The sequence below is a fragment of the Motacilla alba genome, chromosome 9 (genome assembly GCF_015832195.1).
Source record: "Motacilla alba alba isolate MOTALB_02 chromosome 9, Motacilla_alba_V1.0_pri, whole genome shotgun sequence".
Lineage (NCBI taxonomy): Eukaryota > Metazoa > Chordata > Aves > Passeriformes > Motacillidae > Motacilla > Motacilla alba.
The window spans coordinates 17,214,220-17,225,048 of record NC_052024.1 but is presented as its reverse complement, the minus strand read 5'-3'; positions in this window follow the sequence as shown (position 1 = coordinate 17,225,048).

The window sequence follows — 10,829 nt, the reverse complement described above, 5'->3', positions numbered from 1 at the left end:
TTCTATGGTGACACAATCAGAGATTATATTATGGATTCACTGATACTCCTGCAAGGAGAGCAAACTGGAAACTGTGTTGGACACTTACTGCACTGCCTATTAGCAGTACAGCTGTGGGATCTGACCCTGAAAATGTTCATGTCTGGGAGAATATTTGCAGAAGTAAGGACTAGTCATGTGTAGAAAAATTTTCACAATCAGCCCTCATGTTTATGGGATGGATCATTTGTGGACAGTACTGAGAGTCTGCTGGGAAGTGCTGCCTGCCCTTGGCAGTGCCATTGCTGGAGGTTCATTTTATTCAGCATTTTAAGGAAGTGCCCAGCTCATGTTGTAACTTTACTGCAGTCTGTTCAGATGAATAAGTTATGTCTCCACTTTTTCTGGAGTTCAGATTCTGTGTTCAGATTCAAGGTCAGATCCAGTTGGTCACTCTGTGGCAGTGTATAATGAATTGCCAGCATCCCAGAACATACAAAATTGGAGATTAGAAGCAGCTCTACCTTATTATCATGATAGTCAATTGCAAGTGGTAATGCAGTGGATAAAGGGCAAGGTAATGTGACATGTGAGTGGAATAGCTCTCAATCTGTGTATTATGAAATTGTCATTCTGTGCCACTGTTCAGCATAAATGGACTAATCTTCAGTTTGAAAATGAGGAGAGCTTGACTGTTAAAGAATAGGTCATTTGGCTTCTGGCAGCAGCAGAAGATGCTGTAATATTAGCTGTAAGAACTTGTGCATTCTTGGTAAGGAGATAAAAATGATTAAATTGCACTGCTTGCTTCTCTATCTTTTAAAGTAATTCATATTTGGACCCGGATTCAGCTAAGCATTTGCATAATTCCTCAGGCCATTCCTATTCAGCCATGCATTTCAGCTTGTGCTTAAGCTCAAGCAAGTGCTGAAGTTCTTTTCAGTTCCTGGGGCTTCAGCCTTGCAGAACAAAGTCTGGGCCGTCACTTTATGTTTCAGCAGCTTCTGAGGTTGTTGTGCTGTAGCAAATGGGAGTTTGCTTTGTATGTAGCAAATGGAAGTTTGTACTTGTTGTATTATGGGCTGAATGCTCTTTAATGACTCAGAAAGGTTAAGGGTGAAGATGTTGGGACCCTGGAGAAGATAATTTTTAATAGAGTCCTCTGTTCGAAATCCAAGAGCCAGAACAGGGGTCATGTCTCTGAAGAGTTTCACGGACTCTGCAAAACTGGCAGTCACACTGACTGCCTCCCTTCCGCCGGGCTCTTCCTGAAAAGGAATGAGCAGAGCCAAGGGAAAGGTTTTGTTGGGCTCTTTGGGAAATGGAGCTCTTCAGGCTGAATTCTGTTCCAAATTATGCTCTGTTTTCCAGAGTAACTTCTCAGCTTTGGTAGGGTTGTGCCAGGTGGTAGCCATTTGTGATGTGAATTGTAGTTTTAACATATCTTTCAAAAATTGCAGTATTACCATATGTATTTGTACTGTGAAAACTTGGGAGTGAGGGTTGGAGAAGAACCTTGATATGCTGATTTTTTTTTTTCTTTTGTGGGGCTGAAAGTTCAAAACGTTTTGCCTGGCATTACCAAACTCCTGTGTGTCAGTTCAGTTTAGCAACAGAACATGTCAGCCAACAGAGTTCTACTGCTTTGTGAAAATGTGTGTGGGAACTGAAATTTTTTTAACTGAGATTGACCCCAATCTAAAATGAAATGTTTGGTTACAGCTTTTTATAGAAAATACAATGAAACAATTAACTTTTTTTTTCTTTCCTTTGGAAAAAATAATTTTCAAACATTTGGTAGGAAACCCTTTACAGAACAGATTTATGGCCTGAAGTCTTGTTCACAGTGAAACTGGTGGGAATTTTGCTGTTGACTTTCATGTAGCCATTTTACTGAGGTTTTCTTTGCAGCAGGAGGGATTGTGTGACTCTCTATCTGGAGGTATTAATGTAACTTCAAAGCTTCTTGGCCCACTTCAGAAATTGAAAATATTCTTATATATTCCATTGACTTGTTGGAGGTCTTGCTTCATTGAAGGTAACACAATTTTTTGTCCCTGTCCCAGAGAACCACAAGGAACTCAATCTGTATTTGTTAAAATGGAGACCAGCAACGTGTTCTTTTAACACAACAGTAGCAGAGGAAAGGGCAAATGTCCAGGTTAGTGCTCTGCTTTGCTGGGCTGTTTTCACATCAGTGCTTTAAAATGTTTGTTCTGTGGAGGAGAATCACTGCAAGTTCCAGATGTAGGTGTTTACAGGAGATTCTGTTTCAGTGCAGTGCTGTGCATGATTCTGCCTCTGTTTGCCTGCTCCCAGTGCATGAGATGATTCACCTGCTCCTGGATTTTCCTTTCTGTATAGCAGATTCTATTAACTCCCAGAAAACTCTGTCTGGAAGCTGGTTTTCCAACCCAAACGAAGGTCTTACTATTAACAATATTTTACAAGCATGGAGCAGTTCATTCCATTGCTGAGTCCTTTGTTACCTCCTCGTCACATGTGTCAAAGTGTCAACAATAGTGAGAGAAGGAAGAGAAAGGACTGGAAGAACCAGAGGAGGGGGAAAAGGAGAACTCTGTGATCACTTTTAATGAGAGACACGCATTTGGAAATTTGCTAAAATATGTTTGTAATGTTTTTCATAAGAAACATTAAATGAAAGTACAGTTAATCCTGGACTTAACCTACCCAGTTTTCCTTGGCTTAAGGGCTACATCAGGGCAATCTTCCAGTTTTCCACTTCAAGCCCACCTCTACCTGCTTTACTGGCAGGTTGCACTGCACTGAGGACAGCTCTGTCTAGCCCGGTGAGGTAGATACAAAAGAGCAGGACCTTCCATGGAAGAAGTGATTCCTAGGAGGGGCCTGAGAGCTGAGTTTCAAAAGCATCGTGTTCCCAAAGAAAGGCCAAATTTTTCAGAAGGGCTGAACAACAAGCACTCCTGCTGTGACAGATGGCTGAGTATTTCAAAAGATCTTGCTATTAAAGCTGGCTGGAGATCCTCTATTCTCTTGTTTTTGACAGGAACTTGGGTTTTCTGTTAAACACAATAATAGTGCAGAATGGACAGATTTTCCTTCCAGCATTCTATTTTTATGTGAGAGTTTTAATTGTTTTGGTCAGGGGAACTCTCACTCCTGTAATACACTCCTGATTTACACTCACTGTGCTGGAGAGTCATGTGCCAGACCCTTCCCAAAGTCTGATCCCAGGTTCTGACTCCCCAGCAGCATCAAAGCTGTTCCAAAGCTCTGGCCGAACACAGGGGTGCAGTGTCTGATGTGGTGGGCAGAGCACTGGAGTGTGCTGCTTCCAGACAGGTTTTCTTGGGTTTTCTTTTGGGTTTCCTAGAGAGGGTTGAGTTTTGAGCTACTTGATTTGGGATCCTGAACATAAGATCTCCAGTGAGTGAATGTCTTCACTTGTGGCTGCTCACAGGTAGGATTGGGAGTGAAAGGCAAGCTGTGTTTGTATGTAGCTGAACATTCTGAAAGTAGGATCTTGGAACTTGGGGCTATTTCTCAAAACGTGCTTTAACATTTCCATGATTTAACTTTCCCATCCATAAATAGGAAATAAATCATCATCAGTGAAAAGTTCAGTGTTTATACATGCAACTTTGGAGAAGCAGAAATACAAAAAAATCCTTTTATTCCATCTGAATGTCTCAAAGCTCTTTTAAACTGTTAATTAATTGAGCAGTCATAATGATGTGCCAATGGGGATGAAGGGGGAGGAATAATTTACAGGTGGGAGAAATGAGGCATGAATGACTTCCTAGCCTTACCTGTGCCATGCTGTTAGTCTGTGTCAGATCCAGACAGATGCCTTCTGTCCTGTCTCCTCTTGCATCTGTGATGGGTGGCTGCGAGCACAGTTTTCCCCCGTCCCTGCTCCCTCCTCTTCTGGTGTAGGGAGCCCAACTCCTTATACCCAGGTTCTGTTTCATGGAAGTACAAGGAGTCCATGTGGCTCACCTCTCTGAGGGAGCAGGCCTGGAAGCTGGGACATCTGTTTCAAGTCCCAAGTTCCACCTACTGAACAGGACACAGCCAGAGTCAACTCCACTGTATGGGAGAGAGGAGTAAGGAAACTTCTGGGTGCTCTTGGAGCAATGGCACATTCTGCCCTGCCTTCCTCCTCCTGACCTTCTGCACAGCTGGATTATGGTGTGCTCTCCTCTGCACAGCTTCCACAACAATCCAGTTTATACCTTTGCTGCACTGAGCAGAGTAGCTCAGGAATATCTGACCTGGCTCTGAAATACCAGCTCACCTCTGAGAAACAACAGAGCCCCCTTTGTCACTGTCTCTTTCTTGTCTGAACTCCTACATCTGGGGTAAGTACACTTTTGTACAGAAAACATTGAATCTTCTGGCACATATCAAATACATAAGCACAAGGTAAATCCAAGTTGTTAAAAACTTACAGAATGGGCAGGATAAAACTGCTGCTTAGGAAAATACCCAGTACACAATTTTATCTAGGGTTTGGCTGAGAATCCTGTTTAAACTCAGTTCTTAAACACAGCTGTGAAACTCATGAAGATGTCACATCAGTAGCTTGCCCAACAATCTTGAGAGCCTCTTGGGAAGGTAACCACAGCACCAGTAGGGAGCAGTAATTCTAACAGGATGCTTTGCTTCATTCCTCTAGCTACTCCTTGTTGAGCTCCTACAACTCCAGACATGAAGTTTTTCTTCCACCCAACATGGTTCCAACTGCTTCTCTGTATCAGTTATTCATGTCTTGAAGGGAAAGGAAAAACACTGACATAAATTGCTGGACCCTGGAATACAAGGTTTTTTTATTTAACTGACAGGGCTTATGGTTACCTTCAGACATAGCTTTTAAAGTAGTTTTTAGCTGGATGACAGAGATAAGCCCTCCAGGAAAAAGCAGTGGTAAAGTGGTGGGTCATTATAAATATTTTGTTCTCTCTGCAGTCGTGTTTCCCATTCTTTTTCAGTTTATGTATCTTGTAAAAAATTTCCAGTAAATCTGCTACCTTCTATGTGGTGAATTTAAGCCTATTGATTTGTAGCTGTCCTAATTGCATTTTACAGAACCCCTGCTGCCTCTGGGACCAGAGCTTGAAAAGTCCTGTTTAGTGAAATGGATTGTCTTCCACAGGTCATTGACACCCTATATTCTGCCTTATCTAAATTAGGCAGTCTCCAGTATTCTCTGATCTAATCCCAAAAGTGGCGGGTGTGTGTTATGTGCAGATATAACGCTTACACATAAATTTCTATTGAGCAGTTGTTGAAAAAGGAGCTGAAAGCAGGTAGAGCTTGCCCTCCCAGCTCAGTGCCAACGGGGATGCAGTGCCTGCTAACAGCTGGCTTTTCTGCAGCTTGGCAGGTGATGAGCTCCCACCACTTCAGGAGCCCACTGCCAATGGTTAGCACATGCTGCTGTGAGAAATCTCATCAGTCAGAAATGTCTCATAAATAATTTAGAGGAAAGCAATTAGCACACACAGCTGTAGCTGTTTGCAAAGTCACAGTTATACCTGCCAGGGCAATCTGGAAATAGAAATTTCAAAACCATTTCTTGAAGTGGCCAGAATGGTCTAGCTTGGAGCTAAGGCTGATGGGTAGTTGTTGATGAGTAAGGAGCAAATTGCACTTTCATGTCTTTTTATGTGTAATGAAATCCAGGAGAGAATTTTAGTATTTTGTGCATATTTGGAAAGGGATCAAAGGGACGCATAGTTTTAAAACTCCAGCAGTCAAGGCCTTATCCTTTCAGAAGCTCTGCAGCTCATTCAGCTTCAGAGCAGGGGGGAGAGATCTTAACAGAGACTTGGACATGCATTTTGAAGGCATCAGCTAGTTAGAGTTTGTCTATATGTACAGACTGCTCAGAGAGGACAGGCAGGAGGAAAAGGAAGAAGATACTGTTTGAAGTGTCTCATCTGAGTATGCTTGCCTTGACAGATCGATGAGAGCAAATTGTTTGAGGACTTCTGGGTACTGATAAAAGGGAAGGGAACCTGCTCTTTAAGAATCTCAAGCAATTACAGGGAAGGTGTGAAAACAGATTTGTTTGTGCAGGCGAGTCCTGAAGAAGGGGTATCAAAAGAAGGGTATCAAACATTAAATCCAGAGATGACACAAGGCTGTGTAAATAGGGCACATGTAAATATATTCTAGGAGAGGGTTAGAAGTCACCTACCATGACACTATATTGGGACAAGGGGACAGACAGCATAATAGTACAAGATCCTCTCAGCATTTCTGATCGCTGAGCATTCAGTCATGGTATCTCTGCTAAGTGAATGCCTAAAACATGTTCATCTTCACAGGTTCCCCCCTGGGCTAGGGAATTGCTATTCCCATGTTACTAACTGGAAACTAAATCACGGTATGTTACCCCATGAGGCAATCCCAGTCCTAAACTCTGATCCCTTCCTCTTTCTAAGAGGGAGCACTGTATTGTGAAAAAAGCATTCAAATATGGGTTGATCATAGTATGAATGCTACAAAGCATTTCAACTATGCTTAAAGACCACCTGAATTAGAAAAGACTGGAGTTAGAATTTGTAGCAGTGGCATTATTTTATTTATTCCACTCTCCTGTGGAAAAAACGTGTCCCATTTCCTACTGTTGTCTGCACTATTTAATCTGTTCTTCTAAATCCAACTGCCATCACCTGGCCAAGAAAGCACCAGAGAAGCCCAAGAACCTGCCTGCCACTTTTGGGTGGTTAAGGCCTCCATCCAAGGAAAATTCCATGGGTGAGCCTTAGAGAGTAACCAAAGGCAGCAGCTGCTCATTGACTGTGAGCTGGATGAAAATCCCGGCAGTCAGTCATCAGGCTGCCCCAGCTGCTCTGGCCTCACAGAGACACATAAGACCTCCTGTAAGTGATATAAATTGGAGTCTGTCTAGAAATGTCTTACCATAGATTTTGTTTGACTGCAATGGGAACTTTAACACATTATTGAATACATTATGGCAGCCTACCTTCCTGGACTGCATTATGATTAGCTGTTAGTGTGTTTTGGTAAGAGGCTCAAGTATTTCATTTGCTTATTTCTTTCATGTTTTTATACTTACTAGCTCTTAGTAGAAGTGGGGAATGTGAAGAATGTCCTTCAGAACTGCAGATGAATAATTGCTCAACAGTCAGAATTTCAGTAACTTTGAAAATCTTCCTTGAACTGAAATTCAGCCTGGGGTGAATCACTGGTCACTGGGGTGAATCTGGAGTATTTTGTGGTTTTTCTTCTTGTGAGTTAATCCAACTTTGTTCCAATTTAACTTGTTACCTAGATGGGATCATTGTGTAGCTCTTCTTAAACCAACTAACCACATAAGATTCTAAATCACATTATCTTCTGGACCACAAATAAGTGTTCAAGAAATGTAAGTTAAAATAATTATCTAACAGGCTTTAAATGAACATCTTTCCCTCCTATCCAGAGAAAAGTGAGTGCAGAATTTGGATCACTATTCCTAAAAGCCTGTAGGAATACTTACAGGTATCCTTCTTGAAACAAGTTGAGCCCTTGATCTTTATAACAATATTGCAGGCATATATTAACAGCACTGCAATGCAGAAATGTGAGAAACTACTAAAAATGTCAACTAGGTCAACTAAGAATGAGTCAGGATTTTGTTCAAAACAATAGGCATGATGTTTTCATAATTTAAGAAAATATTCACTGTACAGGAGAGATGGCTTCTGTTTTTAAAAAGGGGATTATCTGGTTACAGGGTTTGGCTGGGCTTTGCCAGTGACTGCACTGTACATGAGGGTAAACATCTGCCTTAGATGGTATCTTCTGGGTCCAGAGGTTACCACCTGAAATGTCCTATCACATCCTCATGCTGGGAGCTCTGGAGTCTGGATTGGGATGTCTCTCCATTGTCTTTGGTGATAAATTAGGGAAGAAAGACAGAAATTGTTTTTCACTAAAGGTAGACTCATCTGCCTCACCTTTAATTTGTAGGAGCTGTCTGGGTGTGTCCATAATGAACGGAGAAGGAATGGTGTCTTCACCTGAAGATTCATCACCTAATCTAGATTTGATGACTTGCCACTGGGGGAAGATATACTTTACTGTTCATTTCAGAAGTCCTGGCAGCAAGATCAGACTGGATGTCTCCTTTTACACAGTCAATTTTGGTTAATACCACTGTATTTCAGCACAGGAGAATCCCTGATATTTCTTGTGCTAGAACAACTCCATTAATACTGTACAGCTTCTGCTAGGGGTTTGTTTATGTGTTGCTTGTGGGTTTTTTTGTGTGGGGATTTTTTGTTTGGTTGGTTTTTTTTGTATACTTGAAGAGCACAAGGAATCTTTCCTTTTCCCTTTCCCTTTCCTTTTCCTTTTTCCTTTCCTTTTCCCTTTCCCTTCCTTTCCTTCCCTTCCCTCTATTTTGTTGTTTTGTTTTTTTTGTTTTTTTTTTGTTTTTTTTTTTTTTTTTTGCATAGAGGTGAATAATCTATTTTATTTGTCAGTTCTAATTTGAAAAGCAAAGTTCATTCTGTGTCAAAAGCCTTAGCTATGGCAGCCCAGCTACAGATGATATTGCATAAATGTCTTAGTAGGACACTGGAAAAGGCTGACATCCTTGCCCATGTCATTTTGATTGCCCCATTTGACCTTACTTTCTCCTAGTAGATTCTCCCAGGCTAGGAAAAATCCATAAACACAGTTGCCTTTAAATGGTCTGAAAACATGTAGGAAGACCCCTCCAGCATTTTTCTCTGAAGATGATCTTGGCTTCTCCAAAGAACAAAGATTTTCACTGACTGAAACATCCTCATTTCTGTCCTACAGTGCATGGTCTGTATCTTTCTGCAAGTACAGCTCTGGTGCTGCAATAACTGGACCTATATCCTGCTTTGGAAGGAGTTCAGTAATTACAATATTAGTATCATTTGGGGAAGCTGGTAAAGAAATCTCTGCTGGTTTTTACCTCTTTTTCTTTCAAGTCGCAAGAATTGCAACAACAGCTTGGTCCTTCTTCTAATTTAGTCCTTATTCCATTTCACTCTTTTGTTTCTGATGAAACAACCCCTCACAATCTGATATCAGTGAAAGCCAGCACAGTGTCAAAAGCAAGTCCCACGTCTGGCTGCCAAGCAAAAGACAAAATGTACCAGTAGGATGCTGTGCAGCAGCAGCACTTCCAGGAGGCAGCCTTCTTCCAGATCTAGTCCCTGGTGTGTCACTGCTAGAGAGAACACAACCAACATGTTTTAATGAAGAATATTGGCAGCTGACTGGAAAAGAAAAAAAATGTGTTTATTCTTTTTATTCTTTCTGTATCACCATTTGGACTAGTGCCACTTATATATATTCAGGGGAGATTCCCACCTATGCTTCCAGCCTTGACCATTTCAGCCACTGCCTCTGGTGGTCCCTATACAGCTCTAGGGAAAAACTGTTGGGTATTGCTTCTCTCTCTCTTTTTTTTTTTTTTTTTTTTTTTTTTTTGTTTTGTTTTGGTTTGGTTTGGTTTGGTTTTGGTTTTGGTTTTGGTTTGGTTTTGGGGTTTTTTTAAATTTGTTTGTTTGTTTTAGTTTTGTTTTCTCGATGTGGATAAATTCAATCATTCAGTTTCCAGTGAACCTTATGGATAGTTGTAGTGGCATAACAGGAGACAGTGGAAGGGAACAGAGATGCAGGAGCAACAAAGAGTGACAGGAAGCAAGAAATTCCTCCACTGGCTTCACTGCTTAAATAAACATGTGGAATTGTACCTAGAACTAGCTTTATGTTAACTGCCGAGCAGCTGGTGAGCTGCAGAGCACAGCAGGGGTTACCTGCATATTTTCAGAAGTGGACTCTGCAGCCTGTGTTGGTACCGTGATGACACTGCCTGTGGTACCTGGAATAGCTCATTTAAATATAGCCTGTACATGGTCTCCATGAGCTTTGGTCTGTGCAGACACATGGCAAGATATAATTATGGATTTTCCAAGCCCAAAGCTAAGCATTATGTTAGGGCTGCCTTTCTTTCACTACCACAGTCCCTTCTGCAGTTAAATCTCGAGCCTGTTGACTTCAATCTGTTTGTTTTCAAAACATACCTGTAGGCAAGCAGCCCTGTCTGTGTCCTGTTGAGTGAGATGTGAGAACACACTCAAAAGCAGCAAGGATCACTTGGGACTTTACTACTCCACCTGTGTGAGGGCAGCTATCAGTGCCAGGAGAGCTGATGGGCTGTGTGGCTCCTCATCCCTCAGCACAAGGCTGGGTAGCTGCACTTCACTGCTTCAGGGTGGCCCAAGCTATTCTGACTTGCACACTAAGTGGACAGGGAGCAAGAACATTTTGTGCCCTGCAGCCTGGGCTAGGAGGTGACCACTGTGGGGGAAGCACTGTCCTGAAATGCCAGATATATGGGGGTTCACTCTAGGAGTTTGTAGTGGAGCAGAATATTGATGTCAATGCACATCATTCTCAATCCCTACGCATCCTCTCTCCCCATGAAAATTAGCCTTCCCTCTGAAATCCTTGTCAATGTTGCAATTATGAAAGTACAGATATTTTAAATGCGGTTGAGTAAATGTACAAGTCGTGGTGGTTTTGTGCTTTAAAAGCTCTCTCTGTATTTATGTAATTGGGTTATAATCATAGAGGAGGAACTGAAAGCCTCACCCTGCAGTGGTAAAAAATGTCAAAGGTGCCCTCACTCCCACCTCTGCCAGAAGTTGCTGTGGGTGAATTGTGCAGGCCATGGAGTAGCCCTAAACAAGCTATCAGAAGTCTGCCTTTAAAATGTTGTGGGTTTGGGAGTTTTTAACGAGGTCACTTTGCAAATCCAGTTTGGAGTTTGCTGCATACATTATATGGGCAGTCTTTGCTTTGGGATAACTGCA